The sequence below is a fragment of the Rissa tridactyla genome, chromosome Z (assembly GCF_028500815.1).
Source record: "Rissa tridactyla isolate bRisTri1 chromosome Z, bRisTri1.patW.cur.20221130, whole genome shotgun sequence".
NCBI lineage: Eukaryota > Metazoa > Chordata > Aves > Charadriiformes > Laridae > Rissa > Rissa tridactyla.
In genome coordinates, this window is record NC_071497.1 from 2,037,794 (window position 1) to 2,053,282 (window position 15,489).

Here is a 15,489-nt window from a genome sequence, read left to right on the forward strand (position 1 = left end):
GGGCCCTTAACAGGCTGGGGAAGTCTTCAGCATACAGTACCATAAATTTCAGCACACAGTACTGTAAACTAGCCACTAGTGAAAAAGTTACATACTTATATGATGACCATATGTTACTTTTGTGAATTAAATATTTTCTAGCTGTGGGTTTTTTTCCCTTGTATCTGACATATAAAATATGTGGAATCAAAATAACTGAGACCTCTAACATTTCATGTCTGTTTTCATTTTAAAGTACATTGCTACTGAAGTGTAGCTTTAAGAAATTGAGAACATGTTTTTACCTTCGTTTTAGTGATGTCTGATAAGTTTGGATTTCACTTTTCCTCTGCCTCTATTATTTTTTCATAATAAGCCTAAAATACTTTCTTCTTTTCCATCCTTGTTGTGATCTCATTGTAGTAGCTAGATATCTCTTGGTTCATTAAGCTTTCTCTTATATACAATGGTTAATATTAGGTCTTGTAGGTCTAGGGAGCAATCTTTTTAACTGGAGTATTTTTCAAGACCTCTAGGTTTCTTTATCCTTGTAATGCGTCAAATATGTGGTTCAGTTGCTCAGTATTATAAACTATATTTAAGCAGTTTGTATCTGGATTTAGATGGATATCCACTTTTACACTTTATCTTCTACAGTACATGTGACATCTTTTATAAAAATTCAGAAGTGATTTTCAGTGTTACACAAATGGTATTTCACTTACAAAATTTCTAATTACGTTTTAAGGATTATCGAGAATGGCTGTACAGCTCCCATGTCCTCAGTTCTTTAAGAAGCCAAGATCAGAGAAATAAATATGCCTTTTACTCTTTCACAAAAAGAGTTTACTTACAGTGTTTCAGATGCCTATCTCTATGAGATGTCTTGTTTCTTGATTTTTCCTAGAGACAAAAAAGAGAAATTTCTTTTTCATTCAACTGCTCTAGCTTTCCACCTTACACTTTTTGCCTCCTTTAAGTTCTACATATAGTTGTATTACCACCACGTCTTTTGCCTTTAAATTTCACTTCTTACATTTTCCCATAGATAACTATTTTATTTCACATAATACGTGTAGTTATTTTTCTCCAGGCCTCATTAGTGTTGCCATAGTCAATGTGATCACCGTTGAGCCTTGTCCTTAAATATCACAACCTCGTTCTGCAAGCCTTCACACTTTATCCTTCACTTTGCAGCTTAGGGTTTGGGTTGCATTTTTTTTTTGCATTTTTTGCCCCTCTCTAGCCTTTTGACTTCCTGTGTTGAAAATGATATGTAATTTCTTGCAGTAATTGTGATAGTGATACAATCCATGCATAAACATCTCTTCCATTGTCAAATATGATCTGACAGGTGTTTTTTATGTAGTGGAAGTTATTTTGCATTACGTGCCTAAAATATTTTCCATCAGGCAAAGAAGTCTGTCAGTTGACCGATTAACAATTTCAGAGTTTAAAAAACTATTCATTAGAGCTTTTTTCTTCTGTTGCCTCAACATAACGTGTGTATACTTGTTTAAGCAGTATAATTTGACAAAACAAAAAATAATGACGTAGGCAACTTTTGGTCAAACATTTAGGTATCACAGCTTTGTACAGAACACAAGAAGCTATACTGAAAAGTCAGTCAAAAAAGCAAAAACAGTATGAAGTGCCTCCACACTGCCTTCATGTGGAGAAAAATCTAACTTTATGCCCTGTTTTAAGTCCATTTTGTAAGTCTGTCTACAGTATGAAGCACTGACTGTGGCTTTATTGAAAAAGTGAAGGAATTTAAATTTCATTCTATAGTGATAAGGGATTACAAGAATTAGAAGTAGTATAAACATAATATAAATCCACAGAAGCTAGAATAGCTTCTTAATCATCTCTCTATAAATGAATCTGTAGTTTCTTTCATGAGCTGATGAATATAGAACGGCAGAACAAGCATTGTGAAAACTGTTGCTTTTCTTCAAGCCTTACTGATTATGTAAACTCAGTTATCATAACTTTGTACTTATCTAAAAACATCTTTTATGGTCTTTTCAGGAGGTCTCGTTTGCGTTTCTTTCTTGTAGACATTTTTCTTACACAGAACATTTCCTTTTCTGATCATTGTAAGCTCAGCCTATCTTCTATCTCCTTGCATTCATCTGCCCTTCTGCCAACTTGCATTCCATTAATATATGTCAGTGAATCAGTGTTGGACAAATGTAGAGAGCACAGAATGGTGTTCAGCAACTTGTTCAGTAGCTCTTCTGTAAATGATGCCAAGCTATATACTTTATGTGTATCGGTTCACTTGTTAATGAATTAGTGAACTGCACTTCATTAGTGCATTTTCAGTCACTCATAACTTGGAATAAGGTTTTGTTTGATTGATTGTTCTTTCTTTTAAAATATAGGTACTGAAATGGTTTCATTTTGCATTTAATACTTACCTTTCCTACACATAAAGTTTCTTGCCTTTGCCTGACATGAGTTAGTCCCTGTCTGCTTGGACCTTCTTTCTTAATGATATTAGTGTTCTCCTGCCCTGACCTAAATCCGCTGTACCTGCCCGGAATACTTAATTGACCTAATTCTCCCACTGACTTTTTAATATTTTCTCCTATATAGGAGATCCATTCTGATGTGATCAGCAATTTTTTCTTCAGCAAAGTCCTTTCCCTTTTTTTTTTTTTTTGAGAATCCACATAAGCTCATTCAGATTGTGTTTGTTTGGTTTTTTGTTTGTTTCTTTTTTAAAAAAATTTTCTATATGTTTTAAAATGCATTTTCTTTGTCTTTTGTGTATTATTCTTCCTTAAGTAACTGCAGTCAGAATGGTGAATGTGTGTAATGGTAGCAGAAATTACATATTTTTCTTAATAATTGTTGTTAAATAGCAATGCATCTACTCAGAATATTCCAGAATGGTTTCTTCTCTGCAATAACCCCTCTTTCCCTGGAGTTTTATTTCTTGTTAGGCAACTGCCAATAGCGTGATTGATGCCCCGCAATGCAGACAAAGATGAACCCTGTCTCACAGACGTTAGAAAATCAAGTTAGACATGATGTAACCAGTGGGGTAACGTGTTGCATATATACTTTTTACCTTCTCTGCTGTTTGCTGTACTTGAGGTCAGTACAGAGGGCAGGCAAAAGATGTAGGTAATTGTGAACAGAAAGAAAAAAGAAAAATATTAAAAAGAATTTAGGAGAAAGTATGGCATAAATTGTAATAAGGAAGATAATGAAGGTACAACAAGAGCAAGCTAATATCAAAATACCCTACAGTGTGTACAGTTCTGTCTATGTATCTTATCAATATGTAACTGGAAGTTTATTTAGAATTAGTATCAGACATAGATTTGGTACTTAAGGTGAGGTTAACAGAGTATGGTAGCGGTTCCTTGTAACTGTTTAGTTGTCCCTTAAGGTGAAACCCCTGTCATCAGCTGATCTTGCAGATAAGTATTGTATTCTTACAGCTTTGTCATCCATCCCTAAGAATTCCAGGTCACCTCAGAAGGCAAGCTTACCCTGGGATGTCAGTGTCTCTTGAAGATTGTAGTAGAAGTATTCAGTACTAAAATAGTGTGTTCATTGGTGTTTTTTTTTTATTTTGTCAGAAGTCATTGTCTACGAGACTCAGAAAGCAGACAGCATTTACCAAAGAATAAATCCGAAATTAACTGTCAGAATCATAGTAAGAAATGGATCATATTAATGTAGTAACCTATTGCCATAAGACAGTGTTTTTCTCTTCAGATAGGCTTTGAGACCTGTTTCAATGCAAAATAACTGAACGTCCATAATTTTTATTTTTCTGATTGAGTCTTGTGAAGAATTCATTTGATTGAACAAGAAATTTTGCTTAATGATTGTTTCCCATCAAACTTGTGGGCTTGGGAGTTAAGAGAAGTGAAGTTTTGCTACTGCGAACTTTACAGTGTGATTCTACTTGGCTTTGGCATACCCAGATATAAGATGTATAAGTCATTCTTCCATCCAGAGATACCAGTCTATGCTATGAGTGAAAAGTTCTCATAGGAACATAGGAAAGGAAAGAGACAGCAATGTCCTTTTGTGATCTGTAGTCCCAGGAGCTTTATGAGGATTGGTGAGGTCCTCTGAATAGCTTCCTGGAAATAACCTGAGGATTGCAGAAAAACATCCAGACCTTTTGCAGAAGGGGTGCTTCGGCAGTCCCTTATGCACAGAAGAATAAAAGATTTCCTTTGAAGCAGTGTCATAGATAAGGTTTCTCCTTTTCTTCCACTTTCCCACTGAAGCAATGACATTTATTAGTGTAGAAGGTTTTTGCTGTCAGCGATTTCTCCCATCTGGAGTGCCAGTATTGACAGAAGGGCTATGTGGTTAGGAACGTTATTGCTCAAAAAGATCATCAGTAAGGGCTGAAGTAAGAGCAGGACTGAAATTCCTGACTGGGAAGAGAGTATCTTTTCAGGAAGTGTTGGGGAAGGCATTATGGGCTCTTCTCTATAAGCATAAACTCTCTAAGCATGCCAACCCTGTTTCTCTCCTTTTCTTGCCTCCCCACTCCCAGCAGCATCCTCAAAGATTTGTTAGGCAGACCAGAGTAGAACTTACATACCCAAAGTCCTGCTTCCCCGTTGTTTAGAGGTAAACAGAAGCCCCCTTCACAGATCTAAGAAATGACTTAACAAAAAGGAGATGTTAGTACTGGCAGTCAATAGGATATGGATCTTTTCAGTAATGAGAATGTTGTAAGTGGAATGATTTTGAATTCAGTTCACTAAGGGATTCTGGGCACAGGTGGCCTTTGAGATGTGTCTCCTGGAATGGAGATACTACTACACTCTTGTCCATCTGCAGCTAACTCTTCCCATGTTTCGGTGGTGGAACACTTAAACAAGTATGACTGTTCCACTCATGGGATTGTAAAGACAGTATGGCAGGAGAAGGAACAAAATGAAAAAAGGGCAGGATGAGGATTAGTGGGGTGATTAAGTAGGAGAATTGCATGTGTAGCATCTTGGACATACAGGATATAAATCTTCTGAGGTAAATGGTAGATGCTGATTGAAATTTGGTAAATTAATCTGTCAGTTTTTAGTTTAAACATTTAGAGTTGCTTGGAGAAACTGATTAGCTGCAATCCATGAAGGCATAAAATAGGCCTCGGTGAATTACATTCGGAGGTGTTTCCATATTTGTTACTCATATGCCAGTTTTTTCTAAGCAAAATGTCCATCTCTTATGTTTTCAGGACAAAGTGTTTTATTGGCCATGAGCTTATGTCTGCAAGAGACTATATTGAATTAATCTGCGATATTGCATATAGTTAAAAATGTGTATGTGAACATGTGATTGTATAGAAATATATAGGATGATATTATGTGCTATACATGGCGTTTTCTTGAACAAGACAGAATTCTTTGCTAATCCAGCTAATTAATTACAAAATATTTGTATAGAATATTGCCATATTGAAGTATGATTATGCATTCTATGCAAAAATTTCGCTATATATATTTTTTATGGATAGATTTAGGTTACTTTATAAGGAGTTAAATGGAAAATTGTGTTACAGAAAGAATCCTTGATTAAGAATCTTTGGTTATTTTTTTCTCCAATTTCCCTGTATACAGTGTAGCTTGGAATTTTCCTGAATATGTGATTAGTGGAATTTAACCATAACTTATATTTATATTTATATATATTTATATATATATTTTATATATATTTATAAATTATATATATTTATAAATATGGTATATTTATATATACCAGTCTTATATTTAGCCCTCAAAAGCATTCTTTTTCACTTTTTTTTTTTTCACCGATTTCAGTGAAGCTCCTGCACTGTGATTTGGAGACCACAGTGGTAGAAGGACTTCATTCTTTCTGGGATCAGGAGAAACATTTCCATGTTCTCACAGGCACTGATATTCCCAGATGGAATTTGATCAGTTTTTGACTAGTTATATGCCTTTAATCTGTTGGAAGGCTGCTGAAGGAATTCACCACACTGATGGGCCATGCTTCAAAATACCAGCTTAACTTTATTTATGAACCCTTCTATAGCCTTTAGTTACTATACCAATATGGGTCTTTACCTAAAAGTCTGAGTAATATAGTTAGCAATTCTTCCTTTTATAACTAAATATGTCAGCTAGCTGTCAGCTCTGTGATGTGCCTGATCTTTTTCTCTCTTGCAGAATTCAATTTAATATCAAATCCAAGTCATCTGAATAGCAATGCAAAATGCTGCCACAATGTTACTCTGTTGTACTTTGTAATTTCCTCTTCTCTTCATTTTTAAATTTTATGTTTGACAAAACTGAAACTCTTATACATTGTTGTTTAATTTTATTTCTCATTAGTTAATATAGGTGAAATAATCAGTGTGAATGTTTCTGCTTACAATTCCAGTTTTAGCAAATAAGCTACTTATTTAACTTGTCCAAACATGTTGAAGGTATTGGATTTTAAGGCAAAAACATTCACAGTCTGAAAAGGGAACACTGACAAGTTCAGTCAAAAGGGAAAAGAAGAATAATTTATAAAAGGAACTGTAGATAATGATGCCATCCAGTTGTTTTAAAGTGCATCTACCTCACCTTTAATGAATTAGATTTGTCAACAGCATATGTTTTATGCACTACTTCTAATGAAGTGGCATACCAGCACTACAGTGTACTTTGAGGTTTATTCCATCAAAGCTTTTTGCTGTCGTAAAGTAGACCTTTTTAAATAATAGATACTAAAAACTACATTTAAATAACATTAAGGTTGTGACACAAACACCAAATGACAAACTTCAGGCAATTCAAAGTTAGGGCTGACAACTTGTCATTAACTTGCATTGTTGCTTTTTAAAAAAGAAGCACAATTGCGTGATTTAAGGATTGAATGTCAGACTAACTTTAAATTTCTTGGCTTTTGTAAGCTGGAGTTACAACCTTACTGTCATTTTTTATATAGTTTTTTGCATAGCCTCTGTTTTCAGAAAAGTAATAAAAGCAGTGGAAAAAGTACAAGCTTTGTTGGCTTTCCTCTTCATTTATAATACATACTTGAAAGTATCGGTAAAGGAACAGGGGCTATCCCATCATCAAACTTGCATGCGGTTCTTTTAAACTTCTTTTATTCTTGTCTTTGCTGATTCTTCTACAAAACTTCTGAGTTAAAGGAACTAGCCATATGCTATTTTCAGACATTCTGTGGCCTTCTAATTTCCCTTTCTGTACATATCTTAATTGCTTTTATACCTTTGGAACAATGAAATTAAGTGCTATGTGGCATCATGGTTTGTATAAGTATCAACAGAAATGGAGGCTCCTGAAGTTAAAACTTTTTTTAACATTTTGAACTTGGACTATTATTTGCCAGTTGGAATTAAGAAGCATACTGTCTTATTGGATGAGCAATTTTATGTAATACTTAAGCAATTAGGATTTTATCTGTGAAAGTGTTAGTTCCTTAAATACTACCTATTAGTAATTTTACTACATTTCTTTTTACATAGGACTACTGATGAACTATTAACTGAATGTTATGCATAGCCCCTTAAAACCGAAGATTTCAGTTACAGAGAGAATATATTGACCAAAGGTAGGTATTTATGTAAATTGTATATTGATATGTTCTGAAATTGAGTTGCTGTAAACTGTAAATGCTTAAGAAGTTCTGACTGGCTGGTTAGATGAGACCTGTGATGTTTATAGGAAAGTGCTTATTGGTACTAAGGAAGAATATACATGCTTTTTTATTGATTGAGGAAAATGGAGATGCTACATTTAAATTTAAGAGTTTTTTAAAAGTTCAAAGCAAGCTTTGTTCAGATTAACCGTTTTATAAATTCTTACCTCTTTACAATAGCTATAAAAATGCCTAGTTGTGTTAACTATTAAGAAATGGATAGGTATGAACTTTGTTATTTTCTGTCATGGTTTAACCTCAGACAGCAACTAGGACATCACAGCTGCTCGCTCACTCCCTTCTCCCCAAGTAGGGTAAGGAGAAGAGAGGAAAAGGAGGGGAGTGGGAAATTCATGGGTTGAGATAACGGCAGTTTAATAGAACAGTAATGGAAGAGAGAAAAAAATAATGGTAAAAGAATATAAAAAAGAAGTGATACAAGACAAATCACGCTCACCACCCAATGATCAGTTTCCCAGCCTGTCCTGAGCAGCAATCATGGATTCCTGCCCCCGGCCAATGCCCATTTATATACTGAGCATGATGTCTGTGGTATGAAATATCCCTTTGGCCAGCTTGTTCTGTCAGTGCTCCCTCTCAACTTATATGGGAAGCTGAAAAAGTCCTTGAGTAATGTAAATCACTTAGTAGCAACTAAACCCCAATATGTGTTATCAAATTATTTTCATACTAAATCCAAAACACAGCTACTATAAAACATATTAACTCTATCCTGGCTGAAACCAGGACATTTTGCAAGATGTCTGAATAAGGTATCTCTTTGTAGTAAGGACTTACATGGTTATTGTAGAAGCTAATTTAGCTCACTGATTTTGAAATGCATATTGTAATTTGCAGCATTTGCTTAGGTGCAACAGTCCCTAATATTTATTACATTAGGAGTAGAATATAGTCTGTTCTGTAATATACAGAAAACGCTAATAACCTCTCTTGACCCTGTGAAGAAAGCGTCAGAAAATGTGGCCTGTCTCTCAAGTTGTCTGAATCCCTTTTCTCAGTACAGTCAATCTGTTTCTCTCCTCTCTTTTTATCGCGTTGCCATTAGTGCGTCATAGTACAAAAATCGAACTTGAATAAAAACTTGTAATCATTCCAAGAAGTGGTTTAGGGAGCTATATGATCCAGTAGTACAGATAAAAAAATGGATTATTTGAAATAGGAATAGTCGGTTCTGCAGTGTTTTTAATTTTTATCATATCATTTGAATGGGAGCGTGTGAGTTATGTCAGGCAATGCAAATAGAGGGGTTGGTGAGTAATACAGCCCACATGATTTTTTTCCTATAATAAACCTATCACTGGTGCACCCTGTGATAGCAGGAAAAAATGGAAAAATCATTCCAGTCTGCCTTGATGTGAAAAATCAAATTATTTGTTCGCTGCTATTCCATGACACACACTTGCAAAGCAATAAACTTTTGATTCTCTTATTTGTAACAAACATAAAGTTTCTGAATAATGCTCAGCTCCAAAGGTTAACATGAGGAAGGATATTGTAATTTCACTTATTACCAGCCTATCTAGGAAAAATGTCGTTTCAATAAATGCTCCCTTCGTTTTCTATCCCTGAACTCTTTCTTCCTTTTTCATAATACATACCATTAACTGCTTTTCTCATTGGATGGTTTTTTTGCGCTTGTAATATCCTCCACACTTTTTCCTGGTGGTGTACCAGTGGAGGGAATCTTGGGTTGGGACCACCTGCTGTTGGCTGGGTTGCAACAAGCATAATTTATCTAACAGATTAGTAGAACGTAGTTGAAACTCTAAGGTTCACCATAGAACTCTTATCTAAAAATAGCTTTGGTCACAACTCATGCTTCTGAAGGATATTCTGGTAGAGTTGTTACCATACTCAGTTTTAGGCAGTTAAGTTGAAAAATATGTAGATTGAACCTTAAAAAATTGATTGTAATGCAAGTTTCCAGCTTAAATTTTATATGGCTTATTAATTTTTAACTTTACAAAAGTTGTAAAATACTATAAAATTAGTATAAGGAAAAAGTAATTTGCTAAAATGTTAATGTGACCCTAGAAAAAAGTTTTTAGTCCTTTTTCTTTAGTCTGTGGTGTTCCCTCCCCCGTAGAAACTTTAAATGTGGTCTTCCTTAAAAAAATAAGACCTTTAGTTTTCAGTCCAGTTTTGTTCTGAAGCAAAAGATTTATTTCATGTGATAGGCAAGTAGTGCGCTTTGTTTACCCTGTAGTTCCACTTCTTGTCTGGTTGCACAACTCATTTGAGTCTTGTAATTATATAAGAAATAACACAGTGAATGGTGTTTGCTTGTAAGATATTTATGAACAGTTGCCTTCTTAATCATGAAACCAAAGGCTAAGTGCTTTCTGCTCTAGAGAATTTAATATAATATCTTTATGGTAGTTGTTTAAGATGATAGGGAGGAGGAACCACTTTTTGCATCACTAATCAACCTATTGTCTTTCCTTTTTGCACAGTAATTTATGGCCTGGTCTGATTCCAAAGAAAGATTTATTTTCCCATGTGTGAATGCATTTTATTATGATTCCCTCCCCCTCCTTTTAACACTGTTGCCTTTATCATATGTTGAAATTGTGTTCTTGATACAGCATCTTCCCAGAAGATACAGTAGAATGTATTACAGTTCTCCATGAGTATTCTTGAATCACACACACGTGACTTTTTCATGGCATATACAGATTAACAGTAGAGGTAAATGAACTTAACCGTGAAGTATGAGATGTTTCTTTCATGAGCTGCGAGCTGCAGGACTCTTAGTTGCCCTATGGTAAGGAGCTTCAGGATGGAGTGCGGGAGTATAGTTTCAGAGATCCTTGAGAAGAAGGAAGTTCCTTTCACTGCAGCTGTTCCTTTCTTTTCCTTTCTTCTTCAGCAGCAATGGAAAGGTATTGTGGATAAATATTCTTTAAAAATGCCACTTGGTTATGCATTTTTTTTTGCTTTTGTAGCATCATAGTTGTGATGACTTGCACTTCCTGCCAAGAAATAAATATATAACACCTGATAATGTAAGTTATCCAGTGAGACAAAACTGGATCAAAATATAGAGAGGATGCTCTGGGAAGATAAAGGCTACCTCTGAGCAACTAGTTGAAAAAAATCATTTATATATGGCTTATGAATTAATAAGAAGCTCCTGTCTTAAAAAACAAACTTCCCTGATAGTTACAGAACTGCAGACCAGTTACACACAACGTTTAGTTTTGTACAATTACTTTGATTACCGTTAAATAGATGTGGTGTAGACATACTTTCATATCGGTCAGTACTCTAATATACTGTTGTACAGATGTCTTTCCTATTTCCTACTTCCATTGTGTCTGGCAGTGCTTAAACACTAAATGATATATAATCTGTGCTTATTTAATGCATAAAACTAGCTGTATCAGTTATGAATTCCACTCTGGATTCAAACTGATAGTTAACTAGAAGTCAAGACATAGTCAAGTCTAAGCACTTCTCTTAAAGAGCCTTAAATCAATGTCCTTTTATTTAAAAATGAGGATACCACTGGTCTGTGTATGACTATTTTGTTTTTTCTCCTTTAAGTGATCTTTTGATCAACTCCTTTTAGAATAAAAGAACGTACAGGTCCAATCTGATGCATTGGAGTATCATATATTGCTGAGTATCAAAATTCTGCTTTGGCTAGCAGTGCTAAAGGAGAAAAATACAGTAAGCTGTTAACACTCTTACTCTTCACTAGAAAGAAAAACAGAATAAAAAGGCAAGCAGGAGATGTCTTACCTTGAGGATGAGTGATCATGGAGGGCCAGTTGCCAGCCCAAACTGTTAAAAGAACACTAATACGCTGCTGTATTACTAGAAAGCATAATTCTCTTGTGGAACTCTAGAAACCGTCTAGGCATATACCTCTGCATTTCATAGTGATGTTATAGATTCCTCAAAGATAGGCTTTTATTGTTTTGGTTTATTCTGACTAGTTACCAAAGAATCTTTTAAAACAGCTTTGATGAGTCTTAAATTAGGCCTGTGCATGGGACAGGCAATCTGAGGTATTTAAACAAATACTTCACATGCGGCTTCTGATGGGAAGCATCTTGGTTGTTCCGTTTTCATTTTTTATAGCTAGTAACACTTCAAAACCTGATTGTAACTTTAAATAAGTCAAAATACTAAGAAGCAATAGACTCCAGATGATTAGAGAGACTGGTGTGTCTATGTGAAGAAAATATTTTATATAGAAATGTATTATGCGTTGATTAATCTACATAAACTTCAAATAGAATGCTAATTATACAATACTGTGCCTCATCAGAGAAATCAATTACTTTTAAACTGATATATGTGAAGCTGCGAGTTATGTTATCAGGCTTACTTTGAAGGCAAGCCAACAGAGAAGAAAATGATTACAGATCACATCCTTTTGCGGAAGCTTATTTGCCTTGAACATATTTCCTATTGTCAAATCCTAACCTTTCTTAGATTGTTGCTGATGTAGTTGAATATAAAGTTGTCCTCCTTGAGATTCTGATTTATATTACATGTTAACAGCAACCATTTCATCAATCTTATAAATGTAAAATGATCTTGAAACAGATCCTGTGAGATCTACAAAATTGAAATTATTTGTATAATCTTTTTCTTAATTCGGTTAGCTTATGACATGCAATTGTCACCTTTTGCAAGCAATTTTTTCTTTGACTTGAAAGTGCTGGCTTCTTTAAACACAATTACAGTTGTTGCTTTGCTAATCCTGCGAGTCAATCTACACTAAACAAGAAGCTTATATCAAACCCTTGGCAGCTTCAGTGAAAATTAAAAAGCATGCTTTACTGTAGAGATTGTCAAGAGTGGAAATAATATTTGTCCAGTCGGACAGCTTGCTTTTGTAGTCGCTAAATGAAAGTTGAGATTCTGTCTCTTCCTTGAAAGCTTCTGTGTCAAGAAGGTAATTTGGACTGTTTGTGGTTTGACAGGGATTATTAAAATCAGATGAAGTGAAGGGAAGGAAGTGTGAGAAAGCAAAATTGACAGTGACACTCTCTATTATTTGCAGCTTGGATCATGATGACTATGTTGATATGATAGATTCTAAATGTTAGGTTCACTGTTGGGATGTGTTAAGCAGCAAATACAGTAAAATGCAGTATAGATGATTTTTCTGACACCAAGCCATCCAGTATTTATTTTCATTGGGAAATTTGAGAGGGGGAGTGTAGCAGAAAATGAAAGGCTAGAGAGGCAAATGGAAGGAAAAAGGGAGTGGTTCAGAAGGAATTTAATTTTCTCCTTTGTGGTTTGATTTAAGCAGCAACTCTTTGTCCTTTTTTTTTTGCGTTCGTACAGCTTGCTTCTATACTTCAGAGGGAATAAAGCTCAGGATTAAGAATTGATGGAACAAGTAATAAAATTTCTTTTTCCAATGAGTTGAATTTTGGTAGGAATTTTTTAGCATTAATAGTTTTGCATCAAGTGAGTTCAAGTCTTAAAGATTGCTGTTTCACATCAATTTTTCATGACTTGCATCTTGCATGTTATTTTTAAATAGCGATCTTTTCTGCCACTTCAAGGTAAATAATTCAAAAACTTAAATTATTGCAATATTCATATAGCTGAATTTTTAATTGCTGGAGATACATTAGCTGCACACTGTATGCATCTTTTGGTGTCTGGCGAATATACAATGTATTATTTAATCTTAATCCTTTGTTTTATCTCTCGGTTGTATAGGTAAACTTTCAATTTTTGAATAGGCAAGTTAGTGCAGAAGGAAGACATCTGATTAGTCAAGTTTGAAGGTTGCTCTCATTTCTATGTGGTTTCCTTTTCGGTTTTCCAGTATGGGAACTTTGTGAAAAAGTCTATTTTGGGGCAATTTTCAGTGTAGAGTCTTCCGATTTTATAGGAAATTAGAGAACTGAAAGGAGAACAGGTGACACATGAAAGCCTTTGCTGTTATTTAGCATAGCCATAGCTTCATATCTTTCAAACAGTGTCATGCAACGTTTGAACAGTTGAGCCATGCCAGTATAGCAAGTCCCGTCTCTCATCTTCACCTATCTTCACAGCACAGTGGAGCGTATTAGCATCCAGCGTGATTCATCTCCCAGAACAAAAGGGGTAAGGGAGCAGAATGAGGGAAAAGAGGTTACAGAGAATTGTTCACAGACTCGCAAAATAAGGACTGTCACGAGAGAAGAGGGTGGTGTTGAAAATAGAGTTGAAACACTGTAAAGGAGGTGCTGCAATACCGGAGCACACAAAACCCGTGGTGTGAGAGGAGGGCGCCCGGCCCTGATGTGAGCTGGAGGGGGGAATGTGGAACACAGACAACCACCCTGAAATAGACCCTGCAATAAGAGAGGGTTGAAAATGTGTGTACAGAATGATCTTAAAGGGAGGTAAAAAACACTGCAGTGGGCTACTGCTATGCAAGAAATAAAATGTATAGTTCTGTAGTTGCAGAAGGATGTCCTTGTACTATCAAAAAGTTGGACTAGCATTATAGTTTTCTGTCTTGATGGAAATAGTACCTACCAGCCTGAGGTCCTGCCTCAGCTGTGGTTGATGCTAGGCATAGTGAAAGACAGTCCTTAATCAGAAGAGCTCACAGTTTAAATAGGATAAAGGAAAGGAGAGGAAGGAAATACTATTCCTGTTATAATGAAATTTAAAGAATAGGAGTAGGTGATTTACCCAACTCCTGCTCTATAGTGGAGTTAGGAGTATGTAGTAGAACTAGGAATGGAACTCTACTCACTAGAGCATGACACTTGCAACTGAATGTAAATGTGCGTGTATTTATCATTTAGGGAGTTAGAGATTGCTGTGTCCGTAGAAGGCAAGTAAATCAGGCCAATTTCACACTTGAAAACAATACTATACTAGTTTGACATTAATAAACAATACACATGGTACTTAGTTGTTATCAGTCATTATGACACAAGATTAAAACAGTTAGTCCTTAACAAGTTTATCCTAATCTGTGAGTATACAGTACCACAAAGGTGAAGCAGCATCACTACCATTGGTGACTTGGGTCTTTGATGGTCTTAGTTACTGAAGCACCCAGCCTGAAGCTCTTCAATGAGGGAAACCATGAACCGAATAAGCAACTTCCCACACATTATTTCCTTTGTATTTTATGCTTCTTACCCTTCTTCTCAAAATGATTAGGAGGATCTCATTTGCTCTCAACAGAATTGATTTTATTTTTTAGGATCAGGACTTGTTCTGGTTTTGCCAGATACCCTTTCTGCTTATTCTGCAAGATTCTTCTGATTCCAATAGGCATATTTCCTGCTTTATTTGTATATTTTTTTCTTACCTTGCACATTTTCCTGTTTGCACGTTTTCTTGAGCCACTTTTGTGCAACCACACCATAAATTTCTGTTTGCTCCTTTGCAGCTGTGTGCTTCTGTTTAGCTGAGTTACAAAATACTTACGCATTTTCACAATTATGATGTTAGTAGTGTTACAGTGCTACAGATGCTTATGTACTGTCAGTAGTTATGCTGTTTTAGTGACCTTGTGTCTCTTTTCAGTGCAAGGAAATATTAATTATGTCGCACCTGAAATGGTGGAGGTGGGTTTGCTGTGCCTGGAAGCGTGGGTTCAACAGTCGATTGCAGCTGTGAGATGGCATTCTGATGTTAACACTGAATGGGAGGTGACAGAGTACACTTGAGCCATGGCAGTTCACCACCTGACAAAAAGCAATAATGAAGTTAAAGACGAGTGGGGTAATCCAGAGAGGGAAAAGCAAGCTAGCTATCTGCCGTTTCATCGTCAAGCATTTATTGGTTCTTAGAGATACAGATTCTCTTTACCTCCTTCAGCTGCTGATAGGACAGTATTGTGTTATAGCTGTGTAT

At 35.5% G+C, this 15,489-nt stretch overlaps 1 protein-coding gene across 8 annotated transcripts in view; it reads left to right on the plus strand.

Annotated features, from left to right (window-relative positions):
* Nucleotides 1–15,489, plus strand: part of KIAA0825 (KIAA0825 ortholog) — a 256,654-nt gene that overhangs the window by 2,125 nt on the left and 239,040 nt on the right. For all 8 annotated transcript variants that reach the window (XM_054184952.1, XM_054184953.1, XM_054184948.1 and 5 more), the window contains one exon: nt 7,460–7,545. The gene's annotated coding sequence lies outside the window, so the exon portion shown is untranslated. The remainder of the gene's footprint in view (nt 1–7,459; nt 7,546–15,489) is intronic.